This window comes from Dermacentor variabilis, chromosome 4, assembly GCF_050947875.1.
Source record: "Dermacentor variabilis isolate Ectoservices chromosome 4, ASM5094787v1, whole genome shotgun sequence".
Taxonomy (NCBI): Eukaryota; Metazoa; Arthropoda; class Arachnida; order Ixodida; family Ixodidae; genus Dermacentor; species Dermacentor variabilis.
Window position 1 is genome coordinate 109,356,852 of NC_134571.1, and position 22,910 is coordinate 109,379,761.

Genomic DNA, 22,910 nt, shown 5'->3' on the forward strand with positions numbered 1-22,910 from the left:
AAACGAGGACGCTTATCTTCGGCCTACCATTGTCCGTGGCCGTGACCACATGAAAGGCCCTCGTTGCACTTTGACTTATTGCTCCGAGCTCCTTCGGTAAATGAAAGAGCTTGGACTGAAATCCTTTGAGACAGATCCTTTGAAAATCGCCCCTGCGCGCACTGAACAGCAGACGGAACGCGAACGCGGTTCGTGAGGTGCTACAACAGTTGACGCTGCAATAGACGACTACGTGTAGCCGGCCGACATCGAGGTGACGCGAGCGGGGACATTCGTTTCAGCCGGCAATATAGCATGACCCTGAAATGTGCGCGCTGTCCAGATGTGCGGAAACTAGCCTGAAACAGCTGTAACGAATATCGCTCCGAGGCTACATGCAAAATGCCGCTTTCTCGAAAAGTGCTCGCGCACTTTTTTTTTTTTTTTCATGCGAACATCAGTAACAGCTTCCATAGGAGGCGATACCCACGCGGGGAGAAATTACCAATGTATCACCGCTGAAAGCAAGCGTTATCTTTTTCTAACAAAAAAAAAGCAATGCCGTATTTGCCGACTTAACCATCGAACGCCAATCTTAATTCGCGACCGAAGGAACCGAGCTTAGGTACGCACGGTGAAAAAGGAGAAAATTGGGCGAGTTGGTGCTTAACTGAGAAAACAAACCGAAACAGCTTCTTGACAGGGTTAAATTAAATTCTGTGGTTTTGCGTTTCGAAACCACTATCTGATTATGATGCACGCCGTATTGTTCGAGGCTCCATATTAATTTTGAACAACCGGTGTTCTTTAACGGACACCCAATGCACGGGTGTCTTTTTTTTTTTGCATTTCGTTCCCCCCTCCCCCATCAAAAGCCTCCGTGGTCGGCAATTGAACCCTCGACCTCGCGTGCTTAGCAGCAGCACGTCTCAAGTCACCGAGCCACGGCGGCGGGTTAAACCGAAACAAGTCCAAAAGCGATTACCGTTGCAGCCGGCTCGATGAGGATGCTGTTTTGAGTTTCATAGCCAGTGCGGCTCACAGCCCTGCAAACGTCTTAACAGGAGCACGGGGCACAGAACCTCGTCTCGAGTGTACCGCCTGCTGCCTTTCTGTTTAAGTAACTGGTATTCAGCGACGTCTTCATAGCTACGCGAAACGCAATTAACGTGATCTCCAGCTGCGCTGAACGGATATTACATATATATATATATATATATATATATATATATATATGCCACGGCAACGAGGGAATCATCGGCATGGTCGCTTACCGCTGACATGTGTCGTGTACCCGACCTTTCGATGAGGTTGCAAGCCGCGTAAGACGGAGAGCGTACGACCTGCAGCCGCACTTATCGTGCCAAGTCGAGCGATGGGCGCAATTTCCTTAAGGCATCGGGAGGAAAGCTGCGTTTAACAAGCCGAATAAAACGTCGGATTCCTTTTGTTGAAAAATGCCAGTGTTTGAAAAGTGTCAATGAGAAAATTGTGGAGCGATGTGAGTAACTCGCGATACAGCTTTCTGTTGCTCCAGTACGTGCTACATAAAAGTCTTTTTTCCGAGAGTGTCCGCGAATACACGCAAAGTGCCTCGAGCGGCAATTTCGCGTGCATTTGCGGGCTTCTATCACGCTCGGAAAAACACCTCTATGTAGCACGTATGGAGCAACAGAAAGCTATATCGGGAGTTTTTCCATGTCACTCTACAATTTTCAATTTTCGCATTGACACTTTTCATCTAATTATAATATTTGAGAAGTTGATTCAACAAGACTAATTATCTCATTAGGCGGAATAAAAATGATTTGAGTATCTCCAAGAGACGGCGAACATTATCTTTGTTCTGTCCAGCTACGTGGAATTTGCATATCTTTTAAACTCTGGCTAAAGTTAGCTGGGACACCCCGTATACTTGCTTTCTTCACACTGTTCTTTTCAGGTACTTACGCGATAAATGCTGCTTTAAATGCAATAAGCAATACTGGATGTTTCTATTAGCGGCATGAGCATCGAATGACACTCTTGTTTCTTGTGGAGCTCTTCCGGTTCACCTTCTGAGACGACCGGGGACGAAATTCAAAATAAATCAGAAAAAAAAAATGTTAAACATACAGCAGAACAAAATTCATGGGTTTCATTATAGATATGATATCAGAGCATAAGTTTAGTTACAAGGTCAGTTACTAAAGTGTCTGGAATAATTCGAATCAACTAGAAATCACAGATGACCGCACAGCAAAGCACGGAATCGTAAACTAGAGACCCGCCACATGAGCATGATTTGGCGAAATTCCTGGAAACCCGGAAGTAGAAAGCGGAAGTAATGACGGCACACACAAGAAGGGGTGGCATGATATTTAATTGGCCAATTCATGGAAAACAGTTGACCGGCATAGACCCATCATCTGCCGAGCAGGGCGGACGTGACGTCACGCCCTTCTCTTTCCTGTCGCGGCGCTCACGTGCGCGCGCTGCAAACGGAACGCTTTTTCTCCTTGACTCCCGCGGACGGGCCGCAGTACTCGATGGAGGCGCATGATTTTGTGCCACTTGGGCACGCCAGTGCTGTAGAAAATTATGAAAAATGGTGATAAGTGCATCGAGAAAGCTGGAGGTAACGTTTATGAGATGTTAGGATGGATAGTTGGGAGTGTTGGTTAAGCATGATCTGAAGTGAAGGTGCGACAACGACGGTGGACGAAGAGGGAACACATACACACACGCGGCGCCACTTCCAACAATGTTTAATCGGGAAAAAATGCGACTATTTTATACAGGGAGCGCAATCGCAGTTTCTCAGTGCGCATTCACGTTCAGGTAAAGCAGTTCTTTGGGTGATAGTGATGTTGATGCAACACTTTCGCACTTATCACCTGCTTCAATTATTTTTTCGGCCTCAATTATTAATTGAAACCATTTGTCATTTCTTCTGGCAACTACAGCACATGCGTGGAAGTCTGGCATGCATTTGCAATTTCTTCAATGAATCGACAGGCGCCGTGTGCGTGTGTGAGAGTGTGTGCGTGTGTGCATGTGTGAGAGTGTGTACGTGTGTGCATGTGTGAGAGTGTGTGCGTGTGTGCATGTGTGAGAGTGTGTGCGTGTGTGCATGTGTGAGAGTGTGTGCGCGTGCGCGCGTGCGTATGCGTGTGTGTGTGCGTGCGCGCGTGCGCGCGTGCGTATGCGTGTGTGTGTGTGTGCGTGCGCGCGTGCGTATGCGTGTGTGTGTGCGTGCGCGCGTGCGTATGCGTGTGTGTGCGTGCGTGCGCGCGTGCGTATGCGTGTGTGTGCGTGCGTGCGCGCGTGCGTATGCGTGTGTGTGTGCGTGCGCGCGTGCGTATGCGTGTGTGTGTGCGTGCGCGCGTGCGTATGCGTGCGTGCGTGCGTGTGCGTGCGCGCGTGTGCGTGCGTGCGCGTGCGTGCGTGCGTGCGCGCGTGTGCGTGCGTGTGCGTGCGTGTATCCAACGTCATTGTCGCGCCTTCACTTCAGATCATGTTTATGAGGAGGTTGGTTTGTTCTTAAAGCCGTATGAATGGGGCATACTGTTGTAAAAGGAGCTTTGAGGCGATCTCTATACTCCAGACATTTTTCAGCCACATAATACGATGCTTTACTTTGTGGGTGGATCTGGTCTAGTATTGCTTGTGGCACATCCCTGTGTGTCTGGCTTTTTTTTTTCTTGCCTGTGTGCGCTTGTGTACCGCAGCTATTATATTCAGCGTGCTTTCTTATAATGAATTAGTCGTGAGTGCATCGTCCGTCCTTATGTTTGTCTTCTCATTGTGAAAGTAGCTTTTTGCGCTGTGATCTCTAAACTAAATAGGACGGTTGTGCAATTTCAGTGTGAACAAGCGTGCCCGATCATGTGAATACACCCTGCACATTGCCTGTATCCGTGAGAAAGCCAAATAATAATCGTCACCCACACATGCAAGTGCGGCGGCCCAATTCAAAGCAAATTCAATAACTGAAGAACAATGCGGAAGTTCTACTGGAGTTGTCTAAGTATGCGTAAGCGTACTTCGGTATCTCAGTTAGCCCACCCCCAAATGTAAGTTGGACCACACCCAAATTTCAACTTGGTCCTTGTCCAAATTTCAACTTGGCTTATCCCCTAATTTAATTTGGCCAACCACCAAATTTCAAGTTGGCCAAACCCCAAATTTCAAGTTGACCCACCCACAAATTTCAGTTGGCCCACCCCTACTATAAGCTTCCCCATGCAAGTATCTTTTTTCTTCTTTCTTTTTTTTTGGGGGGGGGGGGGAGGGGAGGTGTTTAAATTGTTCCTTATCGTTTATGAAGCTACCAGTCATCTACATTTACACTATCATAACGATTGAATGTCCTAACTATGTAAATTGCGCATTTTTGAGCAGGTACAAGGCATTACACTAATCGCGTGACGGGGCCGGGGTACTCATTAAAGAATGCATGAGCATTAAAAAAAAGCACTGTATAGGCTAGCTGGCATTCGTCACCCGCAATGTCACGGGTATACTTGCCACTAAATTTTTCAGGGCCTGCATTCATTGTATCTAAGTGAATGACGCACACATCGAAGTAAGCTGCAAAGAAAGCTCCTCTACCAGCCGCTATTTTGATTTTCAGTAATACAGGCAACGAGTCCTACCAATCACGACAAGTGCGATCGAGAAGCCGTATATTCGCACATAATTTTTCACAGCGGAAAGAGAACCCATAGTGCTTCATTTCCGACTGTATTACAGTTGATAACATGCGAGGTGATGAGTCCCAGGAGAACATTCAGCATACTGAGGACACCCCCATTCTTGTGTAACGTACAAATTGTCGTGGTAAAACGCTGATGAGCAGGCCGGAAAAATGAAAAAGAAGTGAAGCATTAGGGGATGCTTTGATGCTATCAGTAAGAAAGGCGCCTTGCCTCGCAAACAACGCTGTTCTTTGTCGGAACAAAGTTCTTTTGGCCAATGTTGTGCTTCTTGCGCAAGCCGTCACGCTTTCCTTGTGGCATCGTAAAAACTCCATAACCGTCTTCAGGGTTCTTGCTGCAGTTATATGCGGAACAGCACGGCATAGCGCTAGCACAGAGAGCAGGAAGCACAGCGTACAACCTTCGCTACGCCAAGCTAAAGAGCCGAGCCAGCGCCTTTACTTCTTTTTTGCTGAGATAAGGGGAAATATGGTGAAAAAGGAGAAAAGGAAAGCAAGCAAAATGCAAAATCCACGCGTTTCCAACGGCAACGGCAAGGAGACCAATTGTCGTGCAGGTAAACGGGGGCAAAACTGGTTCCAGCAGAGAGGAAGAGCAAGGGGCGAGGAGGAGGCGAGGAGGTCGCGCAGCGGCGACGGCAGAATTCAAAGAATCAAGGGACTTTACGTAAGGTGCACCGCTCACTAGGGGGCTAAGTCCCGCCAGGTGGCACACGCTGCGCGTCCTCCTCGCCTGCATATCGTGTCGGGGAAAAGGCGTTCGCTCGCTTAACTTGAAGAACGCGAACGCCGAGGTACGAGTGCCACTAAGAGACACCTAAGTAAAAAATTAGGGTGGCCTACCATTTTTAAAGCGCCACTCTTAGGCGCCCGTTCCTGAATTGAGCGTCGGTGTGCCTCGGCGCTGTTGTACCTCGTCACCGAGCAAACGTGCACAGCGATAGGTGAAAGAGCGCACAAGGAGGAAAGTGAGGGAAAAATACACAGTGAAAGCACGAGGCGGAAAGCGGAGGAGGAGCGGAGGAAGAGACGGCCTGCGCATGCGCTGAGTTGCCAGCGGCCACGGCAAATGCAGCCGCGTGGGCGATCTCATCTGCGCTTCCAAAAGGGGGTAGGGCGGCCTGGGTGACGTGAGACGGGGAGGGCTACGCTTGTTTGCGGTGTGATTTGCTAAAGTCAGTCCACGGTACCAGCGTGTGTGATGGGGATCACTGGGGACGATGGCGAGCAGCTACGACCAAGGCTCGATGTGACGCTCCCTTGGGTGTTGTCGCCGCTGACACTGGTGGCAAGATTCCACCGCGACGAAAGGCCGTTCTCGTCGTTGGTGAAATTAAAGCGTGCGAAGAAAAACGTAGTGCCGCGCAAGACGGGCTGTGCGGCGACGATGGCTACGATATGACGCCAGCGTAGCACGCGTCGTCGAAACAAAGCGCTGTATGGCGGCTGCTGTGAATCGCGCCCACGCGTTGGATTCGAGAAAGATTATCCGCACCAGTCAATATATCGCGAAATGAAAACACGTACACAGCAGCGCTGAAGTTTTGCACTAGAGAGTATCGTAATCATCGGTGAGTGAGTGAGTGAGTGAGTGAGTGAGTGAGTGAGTGAGTGAGTGAGTGAGTGAGTGAGTGAGTGAGTGAGTGAGTGAGTGAGTGAGTGAGTGAGTGAGTGAGTGAGTGAGTGAGTGAGTGAGTGAGTGAGTGAGTGAGTGAGTGAGTGAGTGAGTGAGTGAGTGAGTGAGTGAGTGAGCGAGCGAGCGAGCGAGCCGGTCCACAATCGTCGGTAATATTTTAATCCAATGTTTTAATCCAATGGGAGAGGAGAAGACGAGGAGGCGTGCGGACGTGTCTTGCGTGCGCTCCTAGGTTTTTCGATGTTCCTGGAGGATTTATGCTTGTGCTCAAGCCAACTTCGATTGGAATCATCAGCGGAAGTCACCAGTATCACCTGGATACCGAAATTGCGGCAAGTGGACCCAATTTCCGGCTATTTTTCGACTTTGACGCGTTGTCCCGGCGGCTGCGTTCGACCTAGCGTCGACTCAGACCACTGCCCGCCGGCCAAGCGTCGGTGCGCCTCGCCGCCGACCCCTGGGGCTTAGCACGTCTGGATATTTTCGGCGAAAATGGAGGTTGTTGTTCAAGGAGAGGATATTTCTCCTGAAGAATTTTCCGAAAAAGTCGGTTGGTTCACGATCAACACAAACCAGCAGCGCGGCAGCCAAGATGGCGGCCGCGAAGGAGGAAGCCAAGATGTCGGCTCGGATCGAGGAAGGAGACAAGATGGCGGCCACGGCCATGTGAGCCCCAAATCAATCAAGATGGCGGGGAGGAAACTGGCGCTGCGCTACGTGGCGTCACAGCAACCACGCCTACCTACTGGCCTGCATAAGGTGATAATCCGACCGAGCGGAGGATCGAAAGCTCTATCTTTGGGTGGAGACGTGAAGATATATGAGATTGTTCGAGCCGCTGCGGGCGTGAATTTGAACGAGGCTAAGGAAGACATTATTCAACTTAACACCAAGCAAAACACCATTTTGGTGGGCATCATGAGTGAAGAAAGAATGCACCGGAACCTGAAGATAAAAATGCTTCAGGTTGATCAGGTAAAATACGAAGTAAACGCCTACCTGTCAGCCCCCGAAGGTAGTGGCAAAGGAGTTATTCATGAGATCCCGGTGGAACACACGGAAGCACAGATTCTGTACAGCCTGGATTGTTCAAGGAACACCAAAATCAGAGGGGTCAGAAGAATGGGGAAGACATCGACCTCAGTTCTGATACTCTTCGTCAATGAGAATGTGCCGTTTTGAATTTATTATGGAGGCGGGCTCCTCAAGTGCTTCCTCTACAAAAAGAAGTTTGAGGTGTGCAACGCATGCGGCAATCTTGGGCACCGCTCTGATGTGTGTCCGGACCCGGACGACGTCAAGTGCCGCGGCTGCGGTACGGTGAAGCCACCGGATGGACACGTGCGCGATCCCAAATGTGCTCTTTGTGGAAAGGGACGTGAACTGGGCAACAAGAAGTGCCGCGAGATCTACCGAACTCCGTACATCGTCAGGAAACGACGGTGGGAGCGGAAACTCCAAGAAGAGGAGGCGAAAAAAAAACACCCTCCTCTGGGCCGAAAAGCCGCTCAAGAAGCCGGCAGGGCTTCCGGAGCCGCTCCAACTCCTTCCCTCGCCTCGATCACGCGGGCCGTTCCAGCTCCAGGGGCTGCTCCAGCTCCAGGGATCGTTCCGACTCCGGGGTCCACTCCGGCTCCAGGGCAAGATCGTCAAGGCCGAGGAATGAAGCCAACAAGCAAAGGGAGGTGAGCTGGGTAGATAAGGTCTCCCCAAAAAATACGGAGTCCGAGGAACTCGCCAAGATGAGAGTCATGGTAGAGAAACTCATTAAAAGAGTAGATGACCTCGAAAAGGAAAACGCTATGCTAAAAAGGGAGAAGAAAGTAGCTAACGCAGTCAAAACAGCTAACACGATTGGAACCCACCCAACCGTTGAAAGCACTGTGGCGATGCAGGTAGATGACACCCCCTCCCCACCTCTGGAAAGGAAACCAGGCGCGAACGCGCCACAAGAACCCACAATGGCAGATCTATGCAAGAAAATGGACGACTTCCAGGCGAGCTGGGAGGCAAAGTTCGCATCAGTCATCCAAGCCATCCAGGCGCTATCGGAAGAAAGCCAGAAGCACAGGGCCGCGTTGGTGAACATTAATAACTGGCAGAGGCAAACAGAGCAGAAGGTACATGGTGGTTCTCAGACGGCTGCGACCCTAATACCACTGGATGATAATCCACAATTCAATCATGGCCAGTCACAATAAACACACGATTTGGCAATGGAATTGCCGCGGGTACCGTCGCAAAAGGGCGGTCCTGCAGCAGCTCCTTCTTGGCAAAGACAATCCGGACGTAATCGCTTTACAAGAAACTGCGGGGATGGCAAAATTATCGGGCTACATATCATTTAGTACAGATGATGGAAGATCCGGGGTAACCACCCTGTTCAGGAGAAACTTGGCAGTCGTTAAGCACGACACGGAGGTTATCAACGTAGACCACGTCCTTGTTGAACTCATTCCAGCAAAAAAGAAAGAAGGCAGCCTCTTTGTTTAACGCCCACTTTAACGCCCAACACGCTGCCTGGGGGTACAGAAAAGAAGGAGTTAAGGGAAGGAACTCTGGCTGGATGCACAGCAAGAGGGTCTCACCTTAATGACCGACCCCCAAACCCCCACTAGAACGGGGAATAGTGTCAGCGTAGAAACCTCACCCAACCTCACATTCGTCAAAAACGTGGGAGATGCAACCTGGGTTAATACCCAGGAAAACCTAGGTAGCGATCACTTTATTCTCGAAACAATGGTGAGCGCAGGCCCTGCCAGGAGAAAAGGCAGAAATCAGCTAATTGTTGAATGGGATGCCTTTCGCGAAATAAGAAGCAAGGCGGCAGTGAGTGAGATAAGGGATATTGATGAATGGGCTAAGAAACTGGGCCAGGACGTTAAAAACGCAACCAATGAGATAACGGAGGACTCTGCACTGGAGATAGCGGACAGCCACCTCCTCCATATGTGGGAAGCTAAGCTCAGCATGGAAAAACGGCTCAGGAGGCAAAGGTGGAACCGCAATCTCAGAAGACGGATCGCTAGGCTCAATAAAGGTATAGAAGATTACGCGCTCAAACTAACCAGGCAGAACTGGGAGTCCACCTGCGATAGGATGGACGGAAATATAGGCCTAGCTAGGACATGGAATCTACTCCGCTACCTGCTAGATACACAGGGCTGCAAAACAGCGCAGCGACAGAACCTTCAAAAAATTCTTCACTTGTACTTAGGTACGGAGGTGGATCTAATGAAGGACATACAGGAGAGATACATAGGGGACACTAGCAGGGAACCCCTACCTAACTATGAAGGCGTAGGCAACTCCAGCCTAAACGAACTCATCAGCGAGGTGGAGGTCTGGGCGGAGACTGCCAAGCTCAAAACCAAATCAGCTTCAGGCCCGGATGGCGTTAGCAATAAAATGCTTCGAAATCTAGACGATAACTCTATAACTGCATTAACTAACTTTATGCAGAAGTGCTGGGAAGAGGGTAAACTACCAAATCAGTGGAAAACCGCTAAGGTGGAGATGATCCCAAAACCAGGCAAGAAACTCCAGATAGAGAACTTAAGACCTATCTCTCTAACCTCTTGTGCAGGCAAGCTTTTGGAGCACGTTATTCAAACGCGGCTCAATAACTACATGGAGGATAATGACCTCTATCCGCATTCGATGGTGGGCTTTAGGCCCAGGCTCTCCACCCAGGACGGGATGCTGCAACTAAAACACCAAATCATCGATGCGGAAACGGGGGACGCAAAGGCAATCCTAGGGCTTGACCTAGCGAAGGCCTTTGATAACATCACACATAAAGCCATTCTTGAGAACCTTCAGGACTTGGGAGTAGGTGTACGAACCTACAATTACATTAGGGACTTCTTGTCAGACCGAGAAGCAAAAATCCAGATTGGAGAATGCCAATCGGATGACATTAAATTAGGCAGCAAAGGGACCCCACAGGGCTCTGTGCTCTCGCCCTTTCTTTTCAATGTGGCCATTATCAAACTTCCTGAAAGACTGGAGGCTATTGAAGGACTAAACCACAGCATGTACGCTGATGACATCACGTTGTGGATAGCTAGGGGCAGCGATGCCCCAATAGAGGAAACCCTCCAAAGGGCTATCCAGGCAGTTGAAGGTTACGTCGGACCTAGGGGACTTAAATGTTCACTGCAAAAATCGGAACTGCTTCTATACCAGCCGAAAGGCAGGGCCAGTAAGGAGGAACCGCAAATCTCCCTCACAGCTGGGGGGATCCCCATTCCAAAAGTGGACAAAATCTGAGTTCTGGGACTTTAATTCAGGCCAACAGCTTTAATGGCGAAACAATAAGGAAACTAGACGGCTGCGCAGTGCAGACCATTAGGCTGATCCGCAGGATTGCCAACAGGCGGTCCGGGATGAAAGAAGCGAATCTAGTTAGGCTAGTCCAGGCCTTTGTTATAGGTAGAATAGCTTATGTTGCCCCCTTCCTCAGTTTTAGGTCATTCGAGAAGAAGAAGATTAAGGGCATCATACGTAAAAGTATAAAACAGGCGCTGGGGCTTCCCATCCGCACTGCAAATGAAAAGCTTTTAGCTCTAGGGCTCCACAACACTCTTGAGGAGATTATTGAAGCAGTGAGGATCTCGCAGTATGAGAGACTTGCGGGAAGCCCTACGGGCAGGAAAATCCTAGCTAGGCTAGGCATAGACTATGAGGGGCAGGAAGGCATCAAAGTCGACCTGCCGCGAAGCGTGCGGAACCGACTAATAATCCCACCACTACCTCAAAACATGCACCCAATCCATCACAAGGAACGCAGAGAGAAACGGGCCGAGGCTCTTGAGAAGCGTTTCAAAAACTCGAAGGACGTGCTCTACGTTGATGCTGCAGACCATGGCAACGGCCGCATGGCAACGGCCGCATGGCCCTAGCTGTAGCGAGCGCTGAAACTAGATTGATAGCCAGTGGCACAGTTCCAACGGATTGCTCTCAGATTGGAGAAGAATCTGCCATAGCACTTGCAATTGCAAATACTTCAGCCAAAATTATAGTCAGCGACTCTAAGGTTGCGGTGATGAACTTTGCCAGAGGCAGAATTTCTCCCGAGGCGAACAGAATCCTGCAGACCTGCAGAGATAGCAGGAAAATTGAAATAATCTGGGCACCTGCGCACGCCTCCCTCGCTGGGAACGAGGCGGCCCACGATTTAGCTCGAGGACTTACATTCCGAGCTGGTGGGCTAGCCGAATGCTTCACGCGGCGGGACCGCTTAGTGTATTACAGAGAGATCACACAATACTACAGACTAGGGCGGGTTAAATATCCTCCGGCTGATATATCCTTAAACAAGAGCCAGGCCTCCACTTGGCGTCGCCTGCAGACCAACTCGTTTCCAAGCCCGGTGTCGTGCAGCCTCTACTACCCGGGTCAGTACTCCAGCCAGTGTAAGCTATGTAAAGCCAGGGCTAATCTTAATCACATTCTGTGGGAATGCCCACAGGCTCCCTCTGAGGGAAGAATAAAGTATTTAGAACAATGGGAGACCTTATTACTCAGCTCCGATCCCGAGATTCAACTGAAGACCGTCCGACTGGCCGAAAACGCCGCTAGGGTCCAAGGACTCCTGGCCGTCGTCTAGGTGGGAAGGCTTAAAGCCTTCCCTACATCTGTTGGACAAATAAAGTTTTACAATCCAATCCAATGTTATGAACGCTGCTACTATTAAATGTGTGCGAAATTAAAAATAATATAGAAAGGTGTCGCATCTGTGTCGGAGCCTCGATAAGCTCGAAGCGGGAAAATACTACTTCACTAACAGGCAGCCGTCAAATGTGAGCTTTCACAATTGCTTTATTAATGTCCGTGGGATGCCCTTAGGGCTCTAACGTGTGATCAATGAAAGTCACCATACACGTCAATGCGAAATAAAAAGTTCTTGCGTGGAAAGCGAAAGAATGAACAGAAAGGCCCATTCGATAACATGCACAAATTTTTAAAAAGAAAGGGAGGAAGGAAGACGCGCGTAAACTATCGGACGCACAAATAAAACTTAATCATCATACATATACGCTGCGCGTCTTAAATAAAATGGCAGAAATCAATGACTGAATCTGGAGCTAATTAATGAGAACGCTCAAACTGCTATATACAAATGCAGGAAGTGCGATCGCTCGCACCGAAAACAAAGTTCAGCGCGGGGGCACTGGTGAAGCGGGAGTCTTCGCATCGCCTTATTGACTGCGTTTAAACTTTACTACCAGCCTTTGTAGGCACTGTTATTTACAGGGATGGAAAAGTCAAAACCGTTGGCTGAAGAGACATGGCACTCCGAGTATAAAGACTGTTCGAAGAAACTTTTTTTTTCTTGAAGCGAAGTTTTGCAAATCTCGCCAGGCTTCGTGACCGCAGCTGCGGCCTAGATATTTGTTCCCTTGCCGAATAGGCCAACCAGTGACAGCGGGGTAAGCGATCCGCGCGCGCCGCTGGTTTCCTTGCAACACCCCCAGATGGCGCTCGCGTCCGCGGCTGCCGGGTAATGAGGAAGTAAACGCATCTTGCGGACAGAATGGATTAGAATGGCGCCACGTACGTATGTGCATGCTGCCTCTGAAACCATGATGCGTTCAAGGCGTCCATCGTACTATCTATACCGCTCAACAAAAGGTTCGGTCTAATTTGTGCACAACCAGGCTTGTGTGTGTGTGCGCGTGCTTGCTCTCGTGTTTCGACTCTTCATGCACTCACACAAACCTTCGCTTTTTAAAGATTACAACTCGTTGGATCTGCAGCGTTTTTATTTTCTCGAAAGTACACAAAAGAAAGAATGAGAAGTTTGATAAATTATGTTTGTTTGTTTTTTTCATAAGGAGAGCTGCCATTCTCATTGCGATAGGAAACTTGGTAAGACAGAGAAGATGCAAAAAAGGAAAAGAAAAATTATGCAGATCCCACGCACTGTGGGAATCGATGTAAGCGAAGCTTTCTGGGCTGTTCGCTTTGTTTGACGATAATTAGCGGTGATGTTGACGGCAAACGTTTAATTTCGTCAACGTTTCGTCCAACACGAGAGCTGTGAGTTGAGGTTAAATGTTACCTTGCGTGCACTACTGCTGTTTGTCTGCGAAGTACACAAAACAAAAGGGAGAGGAGGTGTTTGCTTGAGGCGTTGGTGTGCGCCGTATTTCATAACCTCTGAGAGGGTTGAGCATTGTCATTGCCTCACATGGCACATCGCATCGTGGCAGAATCATTCAACTTGAATTGGGTCATGGGTCTGTATACGTGTCAAACCCACAGTCGAATTATGAGGCAGGCCGTAGTGGCGCGCTCCGGATAAATTTTCGCACCGTGGTGTTCTTTAGCGTGTTCCTAAATCCAAGAATGCGAGCGTTTTTTTTTTTTTATTTCGCCTTCGTCAAAATGTGGCTGTCTCGTTCAAATGCGTGACCTCGAGCAATGCCATAGCCGCAAAACTATGGGGGTGAGCACAGAAGCGTTGATTTGACGTGCGACCGCTTCCGTTGTGTCGCCTAGACCCTGCGGTGTGTTTTAATTAATGCGGCTCTGCTTTTGCACGCGTTGCGTAAGTTGTCCGCTAGACATATTTGCATGGTTTTATTTTTCAGAAATAGCGGAAACCCTACCTTGAACTTAAGTTTGTCCAGCGTTTCTTTGCCTCCTCACGTCACATTTTCGCTGTCACCCCCCCCCCCCCTTGTATTTTCATGGGAACTGCGAGCAAAGAGTGGCAAGGCTGTTATTCACTCGTTTCGAGACTGCGGCGGTTCTACCCATTCTCTGCCTCCTCTCCCTCTCCTCTCCTATTCTATCTAGCTTCCATCTGGACTTGCACGTTGGTAGAAAGGTAAGCGCTTGCGGGGGAGGGGGGGGGGCATGGATAATTACAGCTGTCAAGAGACTAATGTGGCGACGACCCGGGAGCTCCAGAGGTTATTGTGCACATTCGACGTGATGCGGTCTAAACGAGTTTGTCGTGTCTTTTCTTCTCTGCCACGCTCTGAACCACCCCCAGGACGCGGCGGGCCGGACAGCAGCAGTAGTGGGAAAGTTGAAGAAAAGGGGCAAAGAAAGCTTCGCTTTAAAACTGGTGGTGACGCTGCTTAAGCGCCCGCAACAGCTCGTAATGACGTCACTTATTTTTTCCAGCGTCTGCCGGGTTCTGTCGATAGTTTATCGTCCAGAAAAGAAATCTGCAATGCCATGCTGACGTAACGGCGCCGATATGTCCGGCGCAAAAGAAAAAAACAGAAGAAACAGAACATGCACTTATTATTCTCCTTGCGATAAGTCCTTGTCCGCCAAATAAATAAAAATATAGTTCTCCGACAATGCATTACCGGTCTAAACTGATCTATTGTAGCTCGTTAGTGTCCCTTTGAATTGTAGAAGAAGCATTGCAGGGTGTCATCTACTAGAGCCCCACTGTTCACTTTCACTTAAAAGATTACTGACATAACAACCACTTTGTTTATTTCTTGTTTTAAATGAAGGTTTTTGGCTTCAAAGCTCTACAGAAATACAGCGAAAGCTCAGCGCGCCTATATAAATTACCTTAATCGTTTTTCTCGAACCACTTCTGGTTTCGTTTCCTAGGAGGCGTATGTGGTATGACGTCATGATGAGAAGTTGGTCACGTGAGTGCGGAACATCGCGACGATTCAGCATTCCCTCCAGCTCGCGCGGTGGGCCTCGCAACAAGTATCGATTCGCACAGGAGAGAAGCGACGTAGTGCTAAAACGTCACAATGTCGACCACCACCTCATGACGTCATGCCACATACGCATCCTATAGGAAACGAAACCAAAATGCATAAAAGCTATTATGGTAAATTATTTAGGGCGCTGAGGCTTGCCAGAACTTTCTGGAGTTTCGTCCTGAGTAGCTTTAATTTCAAGCAAAAAAGTAACATTGTAAGAAATTTACGTCAGTATTCCTTGAACGGGCTATGAAATCTCGAGATAATTTTGTTGAAAACGAATAGATGGCCCCAAAGTATTCACATCAAGGAAGGAAGGAAGGAAGGAAGGAAGGAAGGAAAAAGTAGATAAGGAAAGGCATGGAGGTTAACCAGTTTAGATTAACCGGTTTACTACCCTACACATGGGAGAGGGATCAAAGGAGTAAAGCTAGTAACCACGCAGATTTACAAGTGGCAGAGTTCTAATTGCATCCTAACAGACTAAATGGGCACCAGCTACGGTGTGCCACGTAACTACACCGTTGCAAATACACGACAGGGCGGATATGACCTTAATCCCAGCTACGCACGTTCCGCAATGGAAGCTGTCCCTGTGGATATCTTACCCTTGGCGTACGAGCTAGTTGCCCCACGTAATTCGAGCCAAACTTTAAAAACATGCAAATGCCACGCAGCTGGACAAAACCAAGGTAATGTTATTTGCCGTCGCTTAGAGGTACTCAGATTATTGTTTCTTTTTGTATTCCGACTAACTACATTATTAGTCTTAATGAATGATTGAACTTCTCAAATATTACGGTGTGAAAAGCTCCGATGAGAAACTTGTAGATCAACATGAAAAACTTGAGATGCAGCATTCTGTATCTCAATATGTGCTACATAAAAACGTTTTTCCAAGCATGAGAGAAGGCCGCCAATACACGCAAAATTGCCGCGCTACTGGCCGCTCGAGGCACTTTTCATTTGATTCGTGTTTCTTTTTCCCGGTATTCGCGGTTAATTCGTTATTATAATATATAATATTCCAAACTTTGCTTAATTAAGTAAGACTAATTATATAGTCAGGCGGTACGCAAAAAGTAACCTTTCTCCTAGCGACGGCAAACGACACTACCTTGGTTTTGTCCAGCTACGTGGCATTCGCATATTTTTTAAGGTTTGGCTCAAGTTACGTGCGACACCCCATATAAGAGAACGCCTTGCAAATGCAGCCGCACAGTGTGGACCTTGCGTGCGAAGCAACGGGCAGGCACTTCAGTTCAGGTCAGGCAGTGCTAGGGCTCACTGCTACACTTCCGGCCAACTGTAATGGCGCCGGGTCTTAACGCAAAAGCATTACACCCCCCATAATGCGCAAATCCGGCTCTGTAGTCTGTGGTGTGACCGAATGATCGTATCAAGAATGGCCGACGGATAAGAGTAAAAACGCGTCAAAAAAAAATGCTCGGATTGAGCTCAGATTTCTGAAGGCGGTCCCTGTAAACAAAGTAAACCAATGCCGTTGTAAAGAGCACTAGGTGAACTTCGGTTTCTGGGTGGGAATCGAACCCCCGAGGCAACAGGGTGCGAGGCGAGCCCGCTTCCGCGATGTCACGGCACCTCCACGGTTCTGGCTGACTAAAGGTGTGCCGCGTACGTCATTGGGCACGTGGCGGCGCAGCCAATGGGTAGGAAGTGGCGCCACGGCATGAGTGTACAAAATAAAAAAAGCATTAATGTCCAGTCGAACGCCCCTGACCTGTCCTTCCAATTATTAGCTCCTCGCAGGCAAGCGAGCTCGCTGAGACGCTTGGCGCTTCTTCATGTGGCCTTACCGGAGCGCAGTTAAAACGCAGGCGAGAGCTCGTGCAGAGAAGGAGCGTACAGAAAGACAAACATTTCACCAGAACTATAATGCTTTCGCATTCAGACACGCAAGCAATCATACGTATACCCCTGCCTCATTTTTTTTTCTTTCTTCTTTCAGTTGCACTACGGAAATTATCGATGTATGCGAGTCGTTTCTGACGCAACCGTGGAAATGTCACATATAATTTTGCACTGAGCATGTATTTTTGCGCGATGCAACATTTCGCTGCACTTGACCTTGGTAAATCTTTGATCGATCAGCTGATGAAATAAGCCGTTGCGGAAATCGTTTGACCTCTTTATGTTTACCATCCATCAAATTCTCTCTACACATGCGATTTTACCGCAAGATAAAGTAACCGTGGTCAAGAATCAGATGAGTGACTTCGCGATTGGTCGATAAGCCACCACGGCAAGTCACATCCTCGAGCACAGTTCAAATTATAAACATCTTAACAGGTAAGAACTGTTAGGACCGTCGAAGGCGTATTAAAATTTTTCCACGATATTTATTATTCTAAAACAGGCATAAACCATGAACAATATATCCAGGCACTATACTATATATCAAAGCGATTGGACCACTGTTTGAAGGTCAGGGAATAACTCTTGTACGGTTGATGTCTTGCCTTAATTCTTTGTTAGAACTGTTCGAGGTTGGAACGGTATGATATCGAGCATTGGTGTATATCACATCAAATGATGCCTTTTTCCACGCATTAAAATAACTGTTCATGTACCTACAGCAAAGTCTGTAACCTCCCTGATGTAATGCCCTACGAGGCGATACAGGTAACCTATAAATAAATAAATAAATACTAGTAGACGAGTGTTCTTTTACGTGACTCGGTCGAGGCTATGGTATACAGTGCTGCGACTGGGACTTGTTGATAAGCGATCATTTCATAAACCGCTTCTTTACGGAGGGGGAAGAAATCAAGAAATGTCTAGTAAGAAGACGATACGTTCAAGACACAATGCGTGCTCAATTGTTTATTTTCTTTCAGACTATGTCGTAAATGAACAAATAACAGAAAGACAAATGTATATTCGACAGGTGGAATTGCATAGGCTGTATCGTGGACCATGAAAAGCTTTCATTCAAATATCGGGATGCCACAATTCTTCCCGGCACACAAGCGAACACAAAACGTTTGCAGGGTTCTTTTGTGTTTTTGGACACCTTGGGTTGTTTTCATTGCCATCGACAGATGCAGGTCGCTTGTTCTTTTAACGATAAGGTCTATCTGCGCTTTCACAGGGTCATTCAGGGAGCACTTGCTTCACAATCGGTTTATCACTGAGACACGCTTCGACCTCTCCTCCGAATTTTCCACTGATCGGTAAAGCTGCGGAGTCACCCGATTAGATCAGACATGCGAGCCTCGAACCAGCCATGCGGTTCTCTTATCCGATCACAGGACAGCCCAGAGAACGATATCTTATCTGCACTATATACGCTAAAGCGTGCGGCCACCTCGAGCATTACCGCGCGTTGGGCAACCTCCCGTCAGACGAAGTGTCAGGGGGAAAGGAAACGGTCATGCAACGCAAAACTCGGAACACCCATTATACATACGTTCATTATGCAAATAAAAGTACATTATACATACGTTCTACTTCTGCGGTTCAAACGTCTCAGGGCGCGGGTTCAACCAAATGCCTGCTACAAGCTCATCTGCACGGGAAGGGGCCCTCGTCGCTTCATACCAGGGTAATAGCGCCGGGCTGGGTTCGCGTGGGAAAAGGGATTATGCAAACGTGCAGCGCCTCGGGAGTAACCTCAGCTTCGACAGAAGAGGCAGGAAGCACATCGAGCTCGAAGCATTTGCGCAACGTGCTGAATGCGCAAATATACGAAGCAAAGGAGGACACTGGCATGTTAGCAAAACAAATAGCTCAAAGTAATTCACCGCACTTTCATCATTCTTCAAGATAGGCCAGCTTCGTAGCTGCGGTAACAAAAGTTATCGCTGCAAGAATCCGGCTCATAATCCGGCACCTTGACAACCTATGTAGCTGCACACACAAAACCACGCGCACACGCAATCATTAAGTTCATTGCGCCTCCCAGACCCCGTCAGATTGCTCGTAAATATGTTGGCCCTCGTGAGTTGTTAACCGCAGCACCTCTAGGGCAGGAAGAAGAAGAAAAAAAAAGCTTATCTTGAGATGTGGCAAGTTGGTCGTACTAAGATGCAGGAAAGCGGCAAGGCACGTTATCGGGTCCGCAACATTTTCGTGCCGTGCGCACGGACGTATATCTCACAAGAGAACAAGCAGAGCAAGGGTGACAGAAAGGCCGTATATCTGCCGCAAGGTGGAAACCGCAGACCCATTCAAATGTCCCGACTAATATCACACGAGGACGACACCCTTGCTTCCGTGCTCGTAGCAATACGCGAGCTGCTAGTCTCTCCGGGTCGCGGCACGCTCTGCATGCTTGCAGACATTTGCCACGATCTCGCAAACGCTTCTCCCACCGACGTTGCTCTTGACGCTGTCTCGACGCTTTGACAAAGAGAAGCGCGCTACACAGCATGCGACCGGATATCGGCCCAGATAAATGGCGTGGCGTGCTTGCTCAGAGCCAGAGGCGCCGAACACAGAGAGGGACCTTCTTTCATTTTTCCCCTTTAACCGCACCAACGATCGCAACGCGTTGTTTTCCGGGATATTGTTTTTTTTTTTTTCTCCTCATATGCGGCGCGCGGCAGCTGTCACGTCGGCTAGCTGTCGACATGCAGGCAAAGGAAGCAGAATGCTCTCACCAGCTGCGAGTCGCCGATCCCTCTCTGCCAGAGCCCCGCTTCGAATCAGCGGCGGCGTCTCGTCGTTGGGCCACGGTGGAGCAGGAGTACGGGGCTAAGACGTCGCCGCCCGTTGTGCCCGATGAATGCGAGGGAGGTGTAGCACTACGGAGCGTCGGCGAACTCGGCGAAGTAGCGGAGCAATGACGGCCGGTTGGCTTGGTTTGCTACTATACTCAACCGCGCCGTGTCTCAGCAGATAAGTGCGCTGCTGCACACGGGACTCAGGTCGCTGCACCCGGCTCCCAAGGAGCTCCCGCACAGAGGCCGCAGCGACGAGCGCCGTCGTGGACGACTCGCAATCGCCGGGCGGGTCACAGCGAGGGCGTGCCAGCCCTTTGCGCACGGGCTGGTGGCTGCGCACGGTTCACGGCGCGGTTACAGTTGGTTTCAGTCAACCATGTATGCCTGGACGGGCGACGATGCAGACGTTAGGGAAAGGGCAGCCGTGAACGGCTGGATGTCCGCTGTTGCTGCTGCTGCACCACAAGGTGCAGCGCGGCGAAAGAAATGCGAGGAGGGAGGAGTAGAGGAGGAAGGAGTGCGCCAGGCGCAGTAGCAGCAGCTGCAAGCGAAAAAAGAAACGACCAGGCGTGCTCTCCCTCCTCACCGTTCACGTGCATGCGCAGCAGGAAGGACGCGAGCTCGGCAATGCCAATCGTCGCGGCTTGACACGTCTGTAAATGATGCGCTGTCTGGGGAGTACGCGGCAGTGGCTTTGTTTTGCTTGCGCGCAAGCGGTGTTGAAACATGAACGTAACGTGAAAGCTGAAGATCGAAATGATCGCGCGACTTCGCGGAATCTGGGCGACAAGCGTTGTTCGGGAGTGAGGGATGTGGCATCTACGAGCTTGTTACGCCTTGAAAGGCCAAAAGTGGCTAGTAGCGAAAGTTCTTGCGAACGAAAGGCTTTGTGAATTTGGCCAGTTAGTTAGTTAGTTAGTTAATTTATTCCGTGAGCAATTATGCGGACATACTATAGGTGTGTTCACTCCACCACGACGCTGTCCCGGATGCGACGTCGCATGCGCTGCCCGCAAGACGTGCGTTAGGGGTCACGTGATCTGCTGCAGTGCCAAGGCGATCCTAGTAGAAGGCTGGTGTCTCGATGCAATCCCAGTGTTGGCGGTCACGTGATGTGATGAGTCTCGAAGGAACGGCAAAGTTGAAACTGTAAAAGGGAGCGGCAGCGTGGAACGTTCGCTTCGGGACAACTACACGTGCTCCTCTGTCGGCGCTCCCCATCACACCAGCGTTTAGACCATCAATACCTGCACGAAGCTTTCAGGTGAATCAAGGGGCGCATGCAAGCGTAGTACTTGACCTGTATATTAAAGATCACGCAATTGCCATCACCGTGGTAACACTACACTATACACGATAGCTTGTCACTACTTTAGTTTCGGCTATGTACTCTAATCTAATGTGCACACCACTTGTTGAGCAATGTAACACGGAAAAAAGTACTCATTAGAATGGAGTAAGCACGGTGATTAGCAATCATCATTAATTGATTGGTTATATAATTCATAATTACCACACATTTAGCGACGTCCGCCAACCGCCACGGGTAATGCACCGGCGAAAAACGGCGCAGCGTTTAAACATTTTAGCTCTGTCCCATTTGGAGCACATCGTGTGCTACACATCACGATGTGCGGGACGCGCGCAACGACAAACACAACACTAACGCGCCGTTGTACCTAATTAAGCGGGGCGCTAACTATACGGTGCGCGGCCTAACCGGTGCCCCTGTGATCTACACCGAGAATCTAACGAGGCAGCTACGAAAGCAGGCCTAATCGCACCTATACGCACACACAGACATGTGAAGGGCAGGCATGCACACGTACGCGAACGCACTTCTGACGAGACAACGCGTCCTGCACACCCGCCTAGCCATTCGTTCGATATCCACAAGTACGCTTCGGAACAACGTGCGACTGAGCGCGTGTCTCCGAATTTAGTGCGCCTTTCCCGAGCGCCAAGAACTAAAAATCTTGCAAAAATAATGTGGAGCAAGTACCGTTCCGTGCTAGAAAAATACGTCTAGCCGCGTTTTCTTTTTCTTTCTTTTTTTTTATTGCACTGGAATTGAAGTTTTACAATAACACAGGCTTTCAGCTGCGACAGTCACTGTTTTCTAAATAAATTATTAAAGTGAAAGCCTTCTGTACCCAACGCCGGTAAATTTACTGTTTATCACTCGAGAAACCCCAGACTCATGCACGCCATGTATCCAGACATGTACACTACAAACAGATGCACATCGTGTGGCGAGGTTGCCACACTTAATCACATGTTATGGGAGTGTCAGGAGTTAACAAACAAGTCGGGCAGTGCCGACCTGCTCTTCCACCGCCAGCCTCCGCTCATGCTGGAAGACCGCACTGCTCAGCTCGAACCTGACAGCACAACTCTGGGCCGTCCAGCGAGCCGAGGAGGCCGCTTCGAGACAAGGTCTCGGAACCGCGTCCGCGGTGGGTGCCCAGACCCGCTAAAACACGCCGGACTCAAATCATGTTGATTTGAAAAAGTAAAGTTTACGCTCTCTCTTATCGTGAACCTAGACGAACATTTGAAGTATAACATAGGAGCCAGTGGCGTAGCCAGAAATTTCGTTCGGGGGGGGGGGGGGGGGGGGGGTTGAGGCTCACGTTGCAGCTCGGCCTCCTCCTCATATTTGTCGAGGGATCAAATTCATGAATAATAACTGCATTGCCATTGCCAAAGATGCTTCAAACGAATTCTCGAACGCATCGCACGGTCAAGGCAAGCACAATATGTAATTTTTTTATAAAAGAATATACTCGTATGTCTCAAAAATTGTGCCCAAAATAACTGATATCAATGCTTCCATGTTTTCTGTAAAAAAATTATCACACGACCTTTAGAACTATGTCAGTTTGAAGCCGGCAAAGCAGTGCATGCCGCTGAAATCAAAATGTAAAAGCCATGAAATGAACAGGTTCAGGACAAATATTTTAATGAAGCTTTGTCATTCAAGAACCATGTTTACATTTTTCTACATATGCAACGACCATGGAAAACTCTCAATGACACTGTCTTTTGTTACAATGTATTGCGCAGGAGCAGTTGTCACTGGCCGTGTATTGTGAGTAATTGCACCGAAATTACAGTCGCAACGGAGAACACATATAAAAAGCAGAAGTTCTGCAAAATTTACGAGGGCGAGCCAAATGAAAGGGAGTCAATGCGAATATATGACAAACAGGGTACCTTAT

The 22,910-nt window shown here is 49.0% G+C and overlaps 1 protein-coding gene across 3 annotated transcripts in view; it reads right to left on the reverse strand.

The window, feature by feature from the left end:
- The window catches only part of LOC142579602 (proton-coupled zinc antiporter SLC30A2-like), a 106,607-nt gene extending 86,424 nt beyond the window's left edge, over nt 1-20,183 (reverse strand). Inside the window, exon 1 of one of the 3 annotated variants that reach the window (XM_075689986.1) lies at nt 19,627-20,183. The gene's annotated coding sequence lies outside the window, so the exon portion shown is untranslated. Of the gene's footprint in view, nt 1-19,021; nt 19,160-19,626 lie in introns of those variants that run through there. The other 2 variants (XM_075689987.1, XM_075689988.1) reach the window with 2 other exon arrangements.
- Between the last annotated feature and the right edge of the window lie 2,727 nt (nt 20,184-22,910).